Below are 15,298 nucleotides of genomic sequence, written 5' to 3' on the forward strand. Positions count from 1 at the left end.
CCCAATGAGGAATACGTGTACAATATATGCAACGTACACTTAATGAAAATAATGTACACACAGTGGAGAAGGTATATAGAAAGCAAATTAAATGCAGCCAAATTTTCTTAAAAGCTTTTATTCACGCTCTACAAAAAAAGAGAGAAAAACGGCAGTTGTCCACATCCAAGTCGCTATTTGGGAGGTAAAGGTTGATAGTGATTTTACAGAGATAGAATGCAACTTGACCCACCCTCTTAGCATGACTGTTGGGTTGGCCTGTATTCAGGCAGGTGGTGTGCAGGGATAAGCCTCCCCATTTCCTTCTCTTCTCTTAGCTTCTCCTTTTCTAATCTTGTTTCTCTTCTTCCCTCTTTCCTCTCTTTTACTTTTATTTGCCTTTTCTTCTCTTTCTCTTCTCTCCTCTTCAACTAGTTCTCCTTTCTCTTCTCTCACACTGCTAGCCTCTCTACATACTCCTCATTTCCCCTTCCTTATCTCCCTTCCTCCTCTTCTCTCCCTTGCTCCCCCTCCTCCCACCATTTCCTCACCTCCATCATGTTGTTTGGGCTTCTGTCTCAACTTACTAGACCAACCCCGTTTCCTACTGATCTGGCAGTCTTTCTTCCCACTCTACCTAGATTTTGCCAGACTCTTCCCTGCTCCTACAGCCTGACTGGCTTCCTAACAGGAGAGCATTGTTTAACTGAGGCCACAATAAAATCCCGCTGCCCAGGGTCCCTCACACTGCCCCAGTCCACACAGCAGATTGAACTCCTAGATCCCAACATTGGCACGAACCATCCCTGACCTCCCCATATCTCTGGGACTTAGAGCACTGGCCAACCCCAAGGCCCCTGAGAGCCCAACCTCTGTAGACAGGTCAACTTCTCCCTCCACTATCTCTGACCTGATTCTGCCATTCCCAACCCCTGCCCTCTTGTGGTCTGTCACTGAGGTTCCCACATGTTCTAAATTTAGGCATTCCCAAGTTAAAACACTCACCTTGGAGAAGGTGATAATCCTATTGAGAAGACAGCACAGGTATGTAGAAACTGACAACACAAAGGAAAGATGAGAACAAGTTTGGGATTCTAGAAACCAAAAGGAGTACAAAGGAGAGGGGATTAATATAAGCTTAAAGATACTTCACAAAGGAGATAGAGCCTGAAATAAAATTTGGATTTGTAGGGTTTGGTTAAACAGAGAAGTTGGTGGAGAGCATGCCAGAAAGATATAATATAAAAGGGGGTATAAAGATCAGAACATGTATGGCATCTGGAGGAAACAGTTTATCTTATAATTTACATGTCTCTGACATCAGGATCTGCTGGGTACCCAAAAATGGGCCCATGAAGAGGGGAAGTCATACAGAAATGAGTGGATACAGACCACAGAGACAAGCCAAAGGAAACTCTCTCCTAGTAACCCCAACCCCCCTCTTCAAAGGTCCTGGCATACCATAACATTCATGAGGAAATCGTGAAGCTGGATCTTCTTTAATGTGGCCCCATTCTGCATTGTCTGATTTGAGGGGAGAGTCCATGGTAAAGACTCATAGCCAATGAGCAAGAGTCATGATTCCAGAAAACATTTTCCAGGCTGATAAAGACCCCAGCTAGTGACTAGGAATCCAAGGAGCATTCAGTCATCCAGGGGACATTTACTGGAAGTCTAACAATATCTTAGAGTATTAGTCGTACAAAGATGAATGCTTTGGCCCTTATCTTGAGGTATTTCACAGGCTAGTAGGGTGGGAATGGGATGGGACTGAAACAGAATCTTATTAGAAGTATATAGGGGCACCTGGGTGGCTCAGTCAGTTAAGCATCCAACCTCAGCTCAGGTCGATCTCACAGTTCAGGAGTTCGAGCCCCACGTTGGGCTCTGTGCTGACAGCTCAGAGCCTGAAGCCTGCTTCCGATTCTGTGGCTCCTCTCTCTCTTCCTCTTTCCTACTTGCTCTCTCTTTCTCTCTCTCTCTCAAAAATAAATACACATTAAAACAATTCTTTAAAAAGAAATCTATATACAAACAGGAAATTACGGTAGGAGTGAAGGGGTAGCTGGAATGCTCTTGGATCCCTTGCTAATTTGGATTCCTTGCCAGAATTCCTAGCAGCAGCCTAGTGGAAAAATACAATGTTGTACCCAAATAATATATTCGGTTAACTGAAGATGAGAATGATGAGCCTGTTGAAATACCATCAGAAGACGATGAGACATTGCTGCTTTCCATGGTTACAGCCCAGTTTCCAGGGGCATGTGGACCACGCTACAGCAATCCAGCGTCTCAGTGGATGAGAGGTGTGCAGCTGGTAGAAGAAATTCTGCATGGCCCAGTACTGGCTGGGGGAATCTGGTATATGTTGTCAACTATCCCAAAGATAACAAGAGAAAAATGGATGAGACAGATGCTTTATCAGCAGGGCAAGTGAAAAGAGCTGTCCAGAAAAGGTCTAACTTAATAATGTTGGGCCTCCCATGAAAAACAACTGAACAGGATCTAAAAGAATATTTTAGTGCCTTTGGAGAAGTTCTTATGGTTCAGGTCAAGAAAGACATTAACACTAGCCATTCAAAGGGGTTTGGCTTTGTTCATTTTCCAGAATATAAAACCTAGGTGAAAATAATGCCAGAGACACATGATGGTTGGATGAAGGTGTCACCATAAACTTCTTAATTCTAAGTAAAGCCCACGGAAGACTTTGAGAAGCAGGAAGGTGTCTGATGGACGTCGTGAGGGGACATGACTGCTGAGGAGCTGCGGCAGTTCTTCAGCCAGTACGGGGAGGTGGTCGGTGTCTTTACTCCCAAACCGTTCGGGGCTTTTGCCTTTGCCACATTGGCAGATGATCAGGTGGCCCAGTCTCTTTGTGGAGGGGACTTGATCATTAAAGGACCTGGTGTCCACATAACCGATGCTGAACTTAAGCACAACAGCAACGGACAGTTAAAAGTGGAAGATCTGGTGGCAATCCAGGGGGCTTTGGGAATCAGGGTGGATTTGGTAACAGGAGAGGGGGTGGAGCTGGCTTGGGAAACGATGAAGGTAGGAATATGGGTGCAAGGATGAACTCTGGCGCTTCTAGCATTAATCCAGCAGTGGCGCTGCAGCCCCAGCAGCACCGCAGAGCTGCTAGGGTATGATGGGCATGTTCGTCCCCAGTTCAGGCCCATCGGGTAAGAACCGAATCCAGGGTAACATGCAGAGGGAGCCAAGTCAGGCCTTTGGTTCTGAAAATAACTCCTCTAAGCAATTCTCATTCAGGTGCAGCAACTGGCTGGGGCTCTGCATTACATGCAAAGTCAGGCAGCGGTTCCAGTGGATGCTTTGGCTCAAGTGTGGATTCTAAATCTTCTGGCTGAGGAATGTAGACAGTGGGGTTGGTATAGGCTGGCGGGAATTCAAATTTTTCCAAACATATGTTAAGCATAATGTAAAATACAGATGTACCAAGACTTCTCAAAATTGGTTTGTTCAGTGTGGAGTATATTCAGGAGTATTTTTTTTTTTTTTTACCTTTTTCTGTAGAAAAAGAAGAAAAGCTAAAGGACTTTTAGAAGTGTTGTTACGAAAGGTAGAAATATTGAATGTTTACAGGTGAATTGCTATTTGCCCGATTGGTAAGAACCAACACACTGTAATTGATATCAAAAGGTTTCTCCTCTAGGGGCCCCTGGGTGGCTCAGTCAGTTAAGTGTCTGACTCTGGCTCATGATCTCCTGGTTTGTGAGTTCTAGCCTTGTGTCTGACTCTGTGCTGACAGCTCAGAGCCTGGAACCTGCTTAGGATTCTGTGTCTCCCTCTCCCTCTGCCTGCCTCTCTCTCGCGCGCGCTCTCAAAAAAAATATATATATATTACGAAAAAACTTTTTAAAATTTTTTTAAAAAAAGGTTTCTCCTATAATATTTTATCCCTGTGCTTGTTAAGTGAATTCTTCGCATGTTCAAAATGGAAACCACTGATTAGAACTACATTATTTTCTCCTTGTTTTACTTTGAACCCCACCATATAGACTTTTTCCTTAAGAAAATCTTTTTTGGCGATCACGCTGTCACCGTGTTTAGTTCTTTTGTTTTTTTCACACTTGTCTCCCTTCATATGCAAAAGTACGATATGAAGCCTTCATTTAATCTTTGCAGTTCATCGCATTTCAAATGTTTGTGGAGGAAGCTCTTCATTGCAAATAGTGCTGTAAATATTCTGCCAAGGGAATATCTCTGTCTACTTGCTTTCTGAATCAAGAATCTGTCACTGCCCTGCACAGGCTGTGTCTTTGACAGCGGGCGTCCCATTTTTATCCGCTACTCTTTATTTCACGGAGTCGTATCAATGCTATGAACACAGGGCTGTGCTATGGAACCAGAAGGCTGTATGAACTTCTGAAACTTTGTGTGGGATTGATGGCGGTGCCAAGGCTTCAAAGGCCAGTATGAGCAAGAACAGGAGAGAGCCATGCAGCCCATGCATAACGGATATTTTTCAACTTGGTGAGATGTTATCTCTCAATCCTATGGCTTTGGTGACAGAGTGTGCAGATGGCAATGATAGCAAATAACGTACGAATGTTTTTTGCATTCAAAGGACGTCCGCATCTGTTGGAGACCTTCAGTGAGTTTTGTTCTTAGATACCCCATGTTGGTTGAATGTCTTAAGTGAAATGATACTGGTATCTCCCCCACCCCTTTGTCAACTGCTGTGAAGGCTGAGCGGTAGGGGGTCTTTTCTGTTACAGATCTGTAAGTGCGGTCACCTCACGGAAACTGAAGCTGGCGGGCTGAGAACTTGAACTGAGCTTGTGGTGTGCTTTGCAGGAGTACTTGTTAGTCGAGTTCACCAGGGAGCTTAGGGGTGTCACAAAGAAGGGTTGAAGTCCTAACGTCTGCTAGCGACCCATAAGAATGCTGTTGGATGCAGTTCTGTGTTCTGTGCTCAGATGCTTTTTATAAGAACTGTTAATGTTGGGGATGCCTGGGTGGCTCAATCGGTTAAGCGTCTGACTCTCGATTTTGGCTCAGGTCAGGGTCTTGTGGTTCGCGAGTTGGAGCTCCACATCAGGCTCTGCGCTGACAGTGTGGAGTCTGCTTAGGATTCTCTCTCTCCTCTCTCTGCCCCTACCCTGCTCTTATGCTCTCTCACTCTCTCTCTAAATTAATTAATTAATTAATTAATTACAAAAGAGTTGTTCATGTTGGAAATTCTTACATAAAGCTGATCTAAATAACTAAAAAAACAAGAAATTATCATTCAGTTTACCTTGGAAGACTAAAAGAAGAAAATTTACCTAAGCTATGGACTGAGGAAGTGATTCTAGAAGAATTGACATCTGACTTGGGTCTTCAAAGATGTGGAAGTTTGATTGACTAAGACATTGTAGGCAAAAGCGCAATATCAGCAAAGTCCTAAAGACAAGAAAAATGTATAAACAAGAAGCTGTATGTTGCTAGGATGCATTTAGAGGCAGAAAATTGAGAAAGATTATCAGGGCAAATCAGAAACAGAAGAAGAAAGAACCAAAGACCAGGGAGAAGAGATTGGCTGGAAAGGGATGGGTTCTAAGTTGGCTCGAGTGCAACAGGAAAATACAGGGCAGATTCTCAAGGGGCATGAAAAGACAGATGTTTGTGAACACCTGGGCACTCAAGGGCTCACACCAGGCAGTTAATGCTTAGAGAAATGGAATAATTCCTATTCCAGAAGAACGATGTTCCATATATACATGCCAAACTTCATACTTATAGATGGAGAGCCAGAGGAGTGCAGGGATCACAGCTTTTCAATACTACCTGCCAATCTGCTGAATTGGGGCCTGCAGAACTAACAATGCATATATTTTATATATTTATTTATATAAAAATAGTCAGTACCCGAAAAATACGATTGGAAGTATAGGTGATGCCCTGATTTTGAAAAATCTTGTTGGCCAGAATAAGAAGCTTTTATTTCTACAGACAAATGCCACTGACATCTCAACAAAATCCTGGACAAGGAGCCTCAGACTGAAGCTTCTACTAACACCTCTAGTCCAAGAAATGTAGTTTAGACGCGTCTTATTTCCTTAGGCCAAATGTACATAAAGCTGAATTTCTAAGTAAAACTTAAATAGAGGGATAGTATGTTTTATTAGCATTTTCACTATATAATCTCTTTACCTTGCAACCTCTATCACCACTCTCCCCTGCTTGATTTGCAAGCATCCAGCTTAGGTATCATTTTTCAGCAACAGAGCCATAGCATGAAGTAAGGTACCCTGTGCTCAGGTACCTTCTCCATTTAGTAGACAAGAAAACTACCTCTTCCATCTTAAAGTTCAGGGTTATTTTAAATTAAAAGGAATAAAAATCCAGACTGCCTTGAATTCCTCAGTAGAAATATGCTACATGGGTGTGAAGTCCACAAATTATATGTGTCTCCTCTTCTGTAGCCTAACAGCTGGCACAGAAATGGAAAAGGATTGACTTAGATCCAACTTAGGGTTGCTATGGACAGTAGGCTGGTCATCTGAGCGGAGATTTACAAAATTCTTGTTTGAAGGGTAAGAATACATAACTGTCACCGTTAATGCAGATATAACCATAATATTAAAAAGCAGCCACCATGCACGCTTTGTTGGACTCCTACACGAATGATGACTGAAAATCAGGTGATGCTACAAAGCCTCCTAAGACTTGGAACGTGGGCAGGAACCAGTTACTAGCTCACAGGATTGTTACAACACATGCAAATATAACATAAGTACTTTTATTATTTTCCTACTTATGTAAATAATTCTGTGTTTAGAAGCTTCATCTTGGCAAGATGAAGCAAGAATGCAATCTACAAGAGAGCAAGAATGCAATCTACAGGAGAGCAAGAATGCAATCTACAAGAGAGCAAGAATGCAATCTACAGGAGAGCAAGAATGCAATCTACAAGAGAGCAAGAATCAAATGCAGGATGTTCACCATAACATCCTACTTTCCGGTTTCAGTGATGTCTGGGTATCCTGTAATATCATCACATCTTCATTCAAGAATGAATAAAAAAGGGGTGTCTGGGTGGCTCAGTAGGTTAAGCGACCGACTCTCGATTTCAGCTCAGGTCGTGATCTCACGGTTGGTGGGACCGAGCCCTGCATGGTTGGTGGGAGTGAGCCCTGTGTTGGACTCTGCACAGACAGTGTGGAGCCTGCTTAGGATTCTCTCTCTCCCTTTCTCTCTGCCCTTCCCCCACTTGAGGGTGCAGGCATGTTCCCATGCTCTCTTTCTCTCAAATTAAATGAACATTTTCTTAAAAAGAATGAATAAACAAAATCATTGATTTGAAATATATGCAATAAATCCTATTTTTAGACCCTATCCTGCCTGGGCCTTGATAATGCCTGGAACATAACAGGCACCAGAGCAGCTCTCATGGTTTGTCTTAAACTCCATGAGACCAGGGATCATCTTTTGCTTGCAACACTTAGCACAGCTCCCTGAATATGATAAATACTCACTACCTTCCCTACCAACTCAGGCAAACTTAGTGGACCTCTGAAAGATTAATGCAGTGTAGTTTGATCGAAATAACAACAAAATAAGATACTGATTTAAATTTTAACCCTGGATCCATGAATCCAGGCATGCATTTAGACTTTCTAGACCTCATTTTTTCTCATCAGCTCAGGACATAACCTCTAAACTCCCCCTCTTTCCATGGCCTCTTGAAATGCCCCTATTAATCAGAATTTGTTTAGGTCTCTAGGCAGAGAAAGAGAGAGGCAGAAATATGATATATGTGTATATACATATATTCTATGTACATACATGTGTTTATATATCATACTGTAGTCCTTATGTTTCAAAAAAATGATTAGCATCAGTAGAAATGTATGCCCTTCAACCAAAATCAATTTTCCTCTCCTGACATCTATATACCAGTCCTGGCAAAAGATTTTCATTGACCTTCCTTCAGTCATGACTCCACTCTTCAGAGGCATCAAGTAGCCTGGGATATAAGAGTAGGTCACATTTTCATCACTGTGGCAGGAAGGGAGCTGGGGGTGCTGGCACCTGGATGCCAAGTGAGTTGATTGAAAATATGTCCAGAACCACATGGGGAGTAGGGCAATTTCCTGAAAGAACAGATGCAGAGGAAACAAAAATAACATATGGCTACTGCCATTGCTTTATAATCCCCGTTTTATGTTAATGAAGTTTTACTATTTAAAGTTTGTTCACATTCATTTTTTCATGATTATTTGATTCAACTTCATCTTTCAGTTTAATGGGAGCTCTGGCTAAACGTACAAGGTCTCAGGTAGCTAGAAAAGAAGTATTGCCAATCATCTCAGTTACGGGATCTGAAGCAATAGTCATGCTCTCTAAAACAAGCGTTATGATATAAATGGTAATGTGGAACAGTGGAAAGAACATGGGCATTGAAATTAGGCTTTGCCTCTTATTAGCTGATGACCTTGAGCAACTTACATAATGTCTCTGACCTTGTTTCCACATCTGTAAATTATAGTAATACCCATTTCGTAGGATTTTATCAGCTTGTAAAGGCATAGGATGTAAGGTACCAGAATTTTCCAAGTCTGGGTCATATTTCCATCATGGTGGCAAGAAGGGAACTGGTAATATATACATCACACATACACTCACACACACACACACACACACACACACACACACATGAGAGAGAGAGCGAAAAAATTCGCTCACACATTTATGGAGGCTGAGAAGTCCTATGATCTGCTCTACAAGCTGAAGGTCCAGGAAAGTCAGTGATATAGTTTCAGTTCAAGTCCAAAGGCTTGAGAAGAGGAGAACCAATGATGGAAGTTCCAGTCTGAAGATAGAAAATGAATACGCATGCTCAAGCAGTCAGGCAGAGAGTAAATTCTCCTTTCCTCTACCTTTTTGTTCTATTCAGGCCTTCAGTGGCTTGGATGATGCCTACCCATATTATGAAGACCAATCTGCTTTCTCAGTCTACAGATTCAAATGCTAATCCCAAATGAACAACACAGGAAACAACAGGTGTTGGTAAGGATGTGGAGAAAAAGGAACTCTCTTACACTGTTGGTGGAAATACAAACTGGTATACCCATAGTATGAAGGTTCCTCAAAAAGGTAAAAATAGAACTACCCTATGACCTAGCAATTACACTACTAGGTATTTGCACAAAAGATACAAAAATACTGATTTAAAGGGGCAGATGCACCCCAATGTTTATAGTGGCATTACAAACAATAGCCAAATTATGGAAAGAGCCCAAATGTCCATTGACTGATGAATGAATAATGAAGAACTGGTATATATATACAATGAATATTATTCAGCCCTCAAAAAGAATGAAATCTTGCCATTTGCAGCAATGTGAATGGAGCTAGAGTGTATTATGCTAAGTGAAACAAGTCGGTCAGAGAAAGACAAATGATATCACTCATCTGTGTAATTTAAGAAACAAAACAGGTGAACATAGGGGAAGGAAAGAAAAAAAAGAGAAAGGGTAGCAAACCATAAGAGACTTTCTTAACTATAGTAAACAAATCAAGGGTTGCTGGAAGGGAGGTGGATGGGAGGGAAGGGCTAAATGGATGATGGGTATTAAGGAGGGCACTTGTGATGAGCACTTGCTGTTGTATGTAAGTGATGAATCACAAAATTCTACCCTTGAAACTGATGTTACACTATATGTTAACTAACCAGAATTTAAATAAAACCTTGGAAAAGAAAACAAAAACAAACACTAATCTCATCCAGAAACACTCTCACAGACATACACAAAAAATAATGGTTAACTAAATATCTGGGGATTCCATGCCCAGTATTAACACATAAAATTAACCATCACATCCACCCACTTAATGGCTTCTCGGTCCATGTTGACAAGTTCAACTGGAAGGGTTTATAGGAAAAAGTGTGTAGAGCCACCTTTGGCATATGTGACCTCCCAAGCAGTTTTGCAAAGCAATCAAATGGAATTTGTGATGAGGTTAAGACAAAGCCAGGTGGCCATATATGTCTAGAAAATGTAGCCTCAAAATTGAGACATGGCTCAAGAACCAGGAGCATTTCAGAAGCTTCTGGGTAAAGGTAACAGAATAATAGAACCAATGTCATATAAAAAATGTTTATCCTAAATGTTGGCCTTCTCAGAACATCTCATTTAAAACAGACCTCCTAGTTTGTTTTTTCACTTTTTCCCCAGGACCTGAACAATGTTGGGCCCATAACGGACCCTCAGTAAATACATGTTGAATGAAAGGAAGAAAGAAAAGCACAGAGGAAGGAGGGAGAGAGAAGGAGAGAAATGTTCATGATTCAAATCAGAAAACCAGTAGAGAAGCAAAATGAGTTATATAATGGAGAATTCAACTGAAGCATTGTTCAGCTAAAAACAAACAAACAAACAAACAAATCTAATAAATCACTAACTCACTTTGCTGACAGTTAATTTTTAAGGCTAGGGATATGATGAAAGGCTGGTTTTAGGTATGAAGGAAACCATTAATTAGCAGGTATCGTTTAAAGACAAATTTATTAAAGTGGTAGTTAAATTGCATAATTGTACCTAGTGAATTCTTACTTCAAGTCCAAAAGAAAAGCAAATATATGGTACCCTGAGGCTAAAGAACTGAAATCTCCCTCATCTCTTAATAGAAAATCATCCCCAAACCATTTGCTTGGTGCCTCCCGTGGGCTAGATGGTGTTTGGCTCTAATCTTGGGAAGTAATTATTACTGCCCTCACCCTATAGGAGAAAAGTTAAGGTAAAATGACTTATCCAATGGCGCTGAGCTAAGGGGTAGCATGAGGTTAAAGTCCAAAGCTACCTAATTTAAGGCCTAGACATCTTCCTTTATGAAATACAGCAGATATGCTGCCTCGGTGGGATAGAAGAGTGTTCTCTCAAACCTATAACTACCTCTCTAAACATTAAAAGCCTAAAAACTCTATCAGGGCCTTATACACAGTATTGTTGAAAAGTTGCTTTCAAAATAAAGTGCTTTTGTTTTAATCCTTTTATTATAACACTGAGCACACATTTCCATAGAAAAGCGAAGCCTAGGGCATAATAAAAACATTCTTAGTCAAACAGAACTCGTTAAAAAATCATGTTCCAGATAAAGTTAATGTATAATGATAAAATATTCATGTAAACCGAGTCACCCAACTCAAACAAAGCACAGAAATCGCATTTATGTCTGACAGTGGTTCCGTGGGCTAAAAAAGAAAACAAAGGCCAGAAGCTCACTGCCTTCAAAGTTATTCTTCTATGAAATTCTCTTTCTGATAATGCCACGTATAGCTCTCAGTGGCTGATACAGCTTTGTTTTAAAGCACCTATAGAAGCTGCTGGTTTCTAGAAATAAATGTGGGGAACTGGGCTGCAGGGAGGAATAAGACAGAAAAAAATTCAGAGGCTAAATTTCAAAATAAGTTGAAGGAGGACTAATGAGGAAATTGATTTCTAGAAACACACAGCCAAGAGCATCTGAAATGTGAGTCCTAGCAGTCCTCAGGCAGCATGCCAGACTTGCTCTTTATTTTATAAATTCAAAGAATTGTTGCATTTTAATGCCCAGAGGCAAGTGGAATCTTCCACTCCTTATTTCTGATGCAGAATAGAGGCCTGGAAAGGCCTAGTAATTTGTGCAGTGTAACACAGCTAGTTTGGAGAGTCTTTTGAGCCATTCTATTCTGGTAAGTATCTCTTGATAAGATTTACTTTTTCAAACTAAAACCTGTATCTCAACTAGCCTTAACACAGTAGGCAACATTAACACATTAGCCTAAATTCTTGATGGTTACCTTTTTTTTTAAATTTTTTTAATGTTTTATTTTATTTTTGAAAGAGAGAGAGACAGAGAGACAGAGCACAAGTGGGGGAGGGGCAGAGAGAGAAGGAGACACAGAATCCGAAGCAGGCTCCAGGCTCCAGGCTCCTAGCTGTCCCCACAGAGTCGGATGCAGGGCTCGAACCCACCAACTGTGAGATCACGACCTAAGCCGAAGTCAGGTGCTCAACCAACTGAGCCACTCCGATGCCCCTTAATGGTTACCTTTTTGTCAAACTGTTAAAACAAAATGTTATCTGATAAAAACAATTTTTTTTTTCGAAAAAATTTGAACTCTTTGGAACAAAGATGTTTGGTAAATCTATAGATAACGTAAAGAATGTAAAGTTAGGCAGTCAAGCTTGTATCAGCAAGATTCAACAGCAGGATTTAGAGTAACCAGCAGTATATCGCAATAGGATGGACAAGACAGTGTAGGAGAAGTCAGAACAGCTAGGATACTATTAGCAAAATCCTTCTTTAACAGAAGCATGCCAATTGGCCCAGGATATACAGGGACCAATGTGGAGTGGAAAACAAGAAAAGATCAAAGTGCCATGGAAAATAGGAGCGAATGAGGAGTGAGAGATGAATCCATGCAACATAACACATTTCCCTGCTTTGGCAGCTTCGCAGGACCTACAGAAGATGATCTGTCAATGGTCATGGACGGCGAGGGTTTCAGAAATAAAACACTTAGCAGCTCTGCTACATTTTTTTTTTTTTTAATTTAAGAACCACTCTGACGATCCTCTTGGGGATGTGAGTCTCCAAGAGTTAAGAGAGCACAGAGCTGAGGTTTCTGCTTCATATCTCCTTCCCTTTGCTGTGTTTCCTACACTGACCAGACACGCAGAGCCGAGAGATCATCAAGTAAACCAATATGCTCTGCACTATGTTCCTTAAATTTCGAAAGGTTTTCAGCATACCATTGGCAGCACTTTTTATTATTATTTTAATTGTTTGCAATTTCATGTTGGACTTTAACATAGGCCATTTTCCATCCGTGTTGCCAGCAATAGAACTTGGCCAGCTGCCACTGTGAACTAGTTCCACACTATCTCTCCCCACTATCTGTAAAGTGACCCAGTTTTGGTGAGAGAAAAGAGCTCCTGATCCTTAAGCATAGCAGCTTGAGGGAAGTTCTTTGCCAGACAAGGGAAGTGTCTGACCCTCCTGGAACCTCACGATGTGTAGGTCAAGTGCCACGTCCTTAGAGTGAGTAGTAGATTGTTGGACATAGGGAAAGGTCTCCTGGAAGGTCAAATTAAAAGACGGAGAGCACTGCGTGTGCTGATTAGTGCACCAGACTGGGATTCCACACACTGATGTGGCTTCCTGTGCCACTGGCGGGTAATTAGCGAGATGAAGGGATGTGGGACCAACACAATGGGACTGTGCTCAGGACCCGGCAACACCACTTAACTTACCTTGGGAATGTAAGGGAGTGAATCTCAATGAGCTTGTACTGTAGCATCTAAACATGGGAATGAACGTTAACCTTTTCAAGGCTCCTGTTTCATAGGAAGGGGTCGTGAAAATGTCCTTTGTAAACTATAATATGGCTTATGGAGATTAGTTATTAATGCTACCAGGCAAAATCCTTTCCTTTATGAGGATACACACACATACACATGCACACACACACTCAAGATGCAGACAGAACAATTTCAGTTAATAATTATTTCAATATGTTTTTATATCCTTGGCTCAAAGAGCTTAAAAGTATTCTTATATGAGTGTGATATATTCTATCAGTCTGATACTGTGTGAAATGAATTTGTCTTTGACAAAGTTAATTGAAGCATCACCTCACTGGGGCTAATGGGGAAGCCCTCATGAATCTCCCACCTTATTCCGCTGACCGGAAACCGAAGGAAAGTGAAGGAGCAATTTTAAGGGTCCAAGTCATCTGCTGGATGCTGCAATATCCTTTCAAAAAGGGAAAACTTACATGAAAGAGCAAACATTGTATGATTCCACTTATATGAAGTATGTACAATAGGGACAGAAAGTGAAATAGTGGTGACCAGGGGTGAGGCAGGAAAGATGGGGAGTCATGGCTTAACTAGGTTCAGAGTTTCAGTTTGGGATGATGAAAAGCTCTCGAGATGGACGGTGGTCATGGTTGCACACAATGCGAATGTTCTAATGCCACTGAAGTGTACACTTAAAAATGGTTAAGATAGGGGCGCCTGGGTGACTCAGTCGGTTGCGGATCCAACTTAGGCTCAAGCCATAATCTCGCAGTTCGTGTGTTCGAGACCTGCATGGGGCTCTGTGCTGACAGCTCAGAGCCTGGAGCCTGCTTTGAATTCTGTGTCTCCCTCTCTCTCTCTGCCCCTCCCCCACTCATGCGTGGCTCTCTCTTTCTCTCTCTCCCTCTCTTTCTCTCTCTCTCAAAAAATGAATAAACATTTAAAAAAATTAAAAATGGTTAAGATAGTAAATTCTATGTTGCATACATTTTACCACAATAAATGAAACAGAAAATTTTATTTTAAATGTTTGGGCCACTTCATATGGAATAATTGATTTGATTGAGGTCTTTGAGGAATTGTCAAATGCACAGAACTAAAAGATATAGATCATGTTTTATCACATCTCATTAAGAAAAGAAAAACAGTTACTGGTGAAGACTTTTTTTATTCCATGGTCACTTCTAGATTGGCATGAAGCCAAAGCAAAGTTTAAAAAGAGAGAAAGAGATTCACGCTAATCGAATAGTCCATATTTTACTAAAACATGGCATTGCTACATCTAAGTACACCCTGTTCCCTGAAAGAGAGTGGAGACAATTTTATCAGCTAGAAGTGAACTCCATAATACTGGAAAATTTACAGAAAAAAAAATCATGAGTAGGACTAATAAAACAATATGGTACCCAGAACATAAAGGACAGTTATGTTACACTGCTTGCAGCCAAGATAAATGTATGCACAAGAAACAGCAGGGCTGAACCCATTGTGGAAAATTTTGATATTTGCACTACAGAAGAAAGCAAGGGGAATTTTTAGTTAGATATAAGGACAGTAAATGTAAAACAAACTTCAAAACCATATGAAGAAAATTATTAACTTTGTATCATCATCACTAGAAATCACTAGATGATAGAGGGGTGTCGGGGTTCCTCAGTCGGTTAAGTGTTCTGCTCTTAATCTCAGCTCAGGTCTTGAGCTCAGGATCATGAGTTCAAGCCTCACACTGGACTCCACACTAGACATGAAGCCTATGTAAAAAAAAAAAAAAATAGATGATAGGGGCACCTGGGTGGCTCAGTCAGTTAAGCGTCCAACTTCAGCTCAGGTCATGATTTCGCGGGTCTGTGAGTTCGAGCCCCACATCAGGCTCTCTGCTGTCAGCTCAGAGCCCACTTCAGATCCTCTATCTCCCTCTCTCTGACCTCTCTGCTTATGTAGGTGCACTTGCTTGTAGGTGCACCACACACACATACACACACACACTTGCTTATGTAGGTGCACACACACACACACACGTGCACACT

The 15,298-nt window shown here is 41.3% G+C and overlaps 1 pseudogene; it reads left to right on the top strand.

The window, feature by feature from the left end:
- Window positions 1–2,140: 2,140 nt before the first annotated feature.
- Window positions 2,141–3,356, top strand: LOC109246611 (TAR DNA-binding protein 43-like; annotated as a pseudogene).
- Window positions 3,357–15,298: the final 11,942 nt, after the last annotated feature.

This window comes from Panthera pardus, unplaced genomic scaffold, assembly GCF_024362965.1.
Source record: "Panthera pardus isolate Hobbes unplaced genomic scaffold, ASM2436296v1 HiC_scaffold_13, whole genome shotgun sequence".
NCBI lineage: Eukaryota > Metazoa > Chordata > Mammalia > Carnivora > Felidae > Panthera > Panthera pardus.